Consider the following 4,604-nt stretch of genomic DNA (forward strand, 5'->3'; position numbering starts at 1 on the left):
GGGTGGGGCTGGCTGGCATGTGGTGCTGGGGGATTGAACCGTGGTCCCTGTGCTTTGCTAAGCTTGTTCTAAGTAGGTGCTTTAGATCACTGAGCATCTCACCAGTCCCAGAGACGAGTTCTTGAGGTGAGCGCACAGCGAGGCCACATGCATGGAGGAGATGGTCCTGCTGGTCCTGCGAGGGCTCCCGCTGCATGCTCTCCACAGCTGGCCGCACTCTCCATAGCTGGCCGGGCTTTGAGTGGCCAGAGCCCGTCTGGTCCCTTAGTCATCGATATACTCAAAGGGCTCTGGGGGCTCTGGCTCTTGCTCTTCCTCCTCGATTTTGGGGCCGTGTGCTGCCACAGGTTCCACCAGTTCCTCAATGTCTTCGCTGGTGTCCTCCAGAATGATGATGCCTCCGATGGACAGTGGCTTGAAAGGTTGGTATCTACAGGTCTCTTGCATGGTAAGGACCTTCAGCTGGGCAGGCATAACTCGGGCTGGGTTATCCAACAGCTGGAAATTTGGCTCAGGTTCCTTTTTCTTCTCTTTTTCTTCTTTTTTCTCTGCTTCATCCACTTCCATTTTCTCTTCCTCCTTTTTTTTTCTTTTTCTTTTTCCTTCTTTTTGGATTTGGCAGTAATAGACAACACAGCAGTAGAAATCTTTTCCTCCGATGGACAGTGGCTTGAAAGGTTGGTATCTAACCTTTCTTTTGGTACTTCCAGAGGTGCAGGATACACAAATGTGGATGGTTTACAGTTTGATTTATACTGCACCTTCGGCATCTTTAAATCTTTGTTCAGGCCGACACAGGTAGGGGTATAAGCCAATGACAGAAAATGTGAGAGGAAACCAGAACCAGAACTGGGTAAAGACAAGGACGCCAACCACAGAAGGCATATGTGTGTGCCCGGTTCTGGACTGTAAGGAGATTGTAACATTATGGCCACCTGCATCTAGTATGCCCTGGGCCAGAATAGCGCCAAACTTGGCCATGACATCATCATGCTTATCATGGATAACTTTGGAATACAGCTGTCGGAACTGATTCACCTTTGGACATGTGATCTCAGTCTGCTGGATCATGATGAGCATGGAGGCTATGAGAGCCCCTTGCCTCATGTAGTTCACAGGATCATTTGTCATTGGTTCTAGCAAATTAATAGCTTCCTTGTTTCCTGTACCAGCACAGCAGATGCCCAGGGCCATCGCAGCTCCGTAGCGCACATGGGGATTGTAACTCTCGGACAGCAGAGAGACCACACTGGGACACTACTCAGGGGTCCTGAATAGAATGAAGCCAAGTGATTCGACTGCTGCCCTCCTAACATCGTCATTAACATCACTGACAGCAACATGTAGTCGGCGTCGAATAGCTTTGTTGTTACCAGAGTCACAATAAGCCATGGCCACTGTATACATTCCAGACCTTCGAAGAATTGGGTCCTTATCCTGACAGAGAGACTCAATGAGTGCATCAACCTCTTCCATCCTCCCATACATCACTAAGGGAATGCCGACGGCGAGACCACGCAGGATCTTCTCATGCTGGGTTTCCTGGGCATAGCCAACCATGTCCTCGATAGCCTGGGCATTTTTAGAGCCCAACATAACCAAACCTAGGGCCAGGCCAGCTGCTTCTCCTGTCACAGCATCATCCTGGTAAAGGTTGGTTTTTAGGAAATCATAAACATCCTGGTGTGCAGTTCTCATGGCAGCCAAACCAAGGCCCAGGCTGCCTCCATGCTGAACGATATCATTGCTGGCATTCTTGAGCTGATGCAGCAGGTAATCGATTATGTCGCCACCATGATTGGCATGGATGAGCCCTAGTGCATAGAGCCCCCCGCCTTCCTGGTAGGCTGACCCTGGAAACGTGTCTTTGGGAAGGTAGGTTGCCATTAACTGCAATGCTTCCTTCTCATGACCCTTATGAATTACACCCAAACTGGCTGTAGCAGTAAATTTAGCCCAGTTAGTGGCTCTGGCCAACCATTCCAAGTTATCTCTAAGAAACTGGTCACTGGTAGTCCCACAGTGCATGAAAGAGTTTGCTATGACAGTTGCTGTGTGGCATACTGAATTCCGTACTGCATCCTTTGTGTTTTTTAGAATCATGAGGTCTGTGTTATTATTCCGTATTAGAAATTGCAGATGTAACTCAATAGCCATTTCACCGCTTAAAATTTTAATCATTTTCGAAGTCTGGTCCTTGGGCTCTGGACTCGCATCTGGTGTCTTTCCAGCAAGTGTACGGCCTGTCTTGTCTTCTGTCTCCATCATTTCACTGTCTTTCTCAGAACCTGGAACAGTGCCTGTGTTGGTGGAGCCAGGCACAGAGGCAATGGGGGTGCCCACAGTTCCAAGATTCTGGATCACGGAGGACAGAAACTGCTGGCTGGCACTTTCATACAAATCAAAGCAGATCTGATAGGCCATGAGGAGGTTGTCTTCCTTCACCAGTTTTTCTAAGATGTCACTCATAGCTTGAGGATCATCTAAGAATATTAAGCACTGACAAACATTGATGAAATCAGGTTTCTCCAAGTTCATGTAGATTTTAACTAGGACTCTCAGTACTTTATTCTGGAACTGTTTATTCTGCATTAAAGATATACAGAGCTTAAGGCTATAAGCTAGCATTCCCGGGACATCATTCGATTCTAGTATGGTCTTCTCAAAGACATCTAGTCTTCTTGTCTCCAAAGCGATGCCGATAGCCTGCTTATACTTGTGTCATCTAGACATTGTTGGAACATTTTATTCACAATGGCTTCCAATCTCTGGTCAATTGTTTTTTTTTCTCCTTCAGGCAAATCTGCATTTTCCACACACTGCTTGGTATAGTGATCGATGCATTTTGTCTGCACATACTCAGAATTGTCATTGACATTGAAGAGATCACCTGCTCCAAGAGCATAATTCAGAGACTCCTCAAAAGCTCCCAGGTGATAAAATACTTTAGATGCCACTAAGGCTGCAAACTGCTTACTCTGGAAACCTTCATCTTCATACAAAACTTCTATTTTGTCTACAGACTCAGAAATTTCTGCCCAGAAGTCATTGACAACTGCATTCAATTTGTGTAGTGCAAATTCCTTAAGCTGTGGTTCTTCTTCATCGAGAAGAGAAATAATTCCAGTGGCTGAGGTGATCATGTCTGCGCCCCGCACTCACCAGTCCGCTCGCTCGACAACCCGGCTGCCCCGCTTATCTGTCAGCCCAGGCCCCGCCAGCTCCGCTATGCCGCCGCGTTTCCCGGGAGCGCAGATCAGTCAGTCGCCTGCTCTCCGCGGTTGTCTTTATAATTCTTTTCTTTCTTTTTCTTTTTTTGTATTTTAGGGAAGGGTCTACAGGGTGTTCAGGGTCTCACTACTATATGGGACTCGTAGTGATCCGCCTATTTACAGCCTCCTAAGAGCTGGAATTACAGGCTTGCGCCACTATGCCCATTCTCTATAATTCTTTACTTTTGACTCTATTTCTTTTCTCTTGCTTTATTATTTTTCTAAGTAGTTGACACAAACAGAGTTAACATACTTTAAGCACTATCCTTTTTAATTAAAGATTCTAATTTAAATATAAATGAAATAATCTGGCCCCAAATGTCAAAGAAAGAATACAAGAAAGAAAAATAGATTGATATAAGACTGTGAGTTGTATGTTTGACTGAACAGTGGCTGTCTAGGCTGTCTGCGTAAAAGATATACTCACTCTACTTTCAAGACCTGAACCACCAGGTTTCTTTGTGTTCATCAGAGAAGTCACATGTCAAGATACTAAAGTGGAAATGGCACATTTATTCTTAGGATAAGGTTTAGTTCCTTGCATATTTCAGAAATGTTTTTCTTCCTAGTTCTTTTTATACATGTACACATGCTGTCCTTATTTTCTCTTCTACTAACCCCAGCACAACTATGGCACAATTCAATCAAGGCAAGGATATTCCAGTTTTTCATATTGTAGCTATTTTTCATGGATTGAAATATTGATATTTTAAAATTTTTATTAGTATATATTTACAATATATAATGATCACATTCACTGCAAGGAGTTATATGTCTTTATCTCTCAATATTACCTTTTCCAGACAGGAATTTGCATTTTGGCTGTATTTGTACAACAGAAAGTTTTGTCTAAAGTTAAATGGTTTTCTAAGGAGAGTCACATGGAGAGAAAACATTCTCTCAGGCTTTCACAGAGAGCACATTGGCCAAGCAATGGCTGTGACTCATCCCCATGGCTGACACTGACAAAGGTTCTACAATCTGAGGTACAGGATCTCAGGATAAATCCCGAGGGGATTTCACTGACCTTATCAGACCCAAAAGCTACAACTCTTGTTGAATAGGTCCTGCTTTACCTTGGTCTTAACCATCCAGCAGAAAAGTATAAAAACGAAATATAAGAAATAAAGCCATGCTGTTATGTTGAGCTGTAGGGGACTCAGGTCAACAATTTCTGACATTTCCAGTCAAGTGGAAGACCCAATACTATTATGGACTACTGGACTCTTTCAGAATATTTTGCTGAGTTAACATACCTATAATATTCAAATAATGGAACTAAACAAAAAAGGGGATACAAATGAATGTCCATTTTGTATCTGTGTATTCAAA

At 44.0% G+C, this 4,604-nt stretch overlaps 2 pseudogenes across 2 annotated transcripts in view; both read right to left on the reverse strand.

The window, feature by feature from the left end:
• Positions 1-196, reverse strand: part of LOC101571199 — an 11,869-nt pseudogene extending 11,673 nt beyond the window's left edge. The window contains exon 1 of the transcript XR_001117110.2: positions 103-196. The product of XR_001117110.2 is annotated as a cytochrome c oxidase subunit 5B, mitochondrial pseudogene (transcript). The remainder of the gene's footprint in view (positions 1-102) is intronic.
• On the reverse strand, positions 120-3,143 carry LOC101587294 (annotated as a pseudogene). Its single transcript, XR_002821273.1, has one exon. The product of XR_002821273.1 is annotated as a 26S proteasome non-ATPase regulatory subunit 1 pseudogene (transcript).
• Positions 3,144-4,604: the final 1,461 nt, after the last annotated feature.

The sequence above is a fragment of the Octodon degus genome, unplaced genomic scaffold (genome assembly GCF_000260255.1).
Source record: "Octodon degus isolate 3935 unplaced genomic scaffold, OctDeg1.0 scaffold00045, whole genome shotgun sequence".
Taxonomy (NCBI): Eukaryota; Metazoa; Chordata; class Mammalia; order Rodentia; family Octodontidae; genus Octodon; species Octodon degus.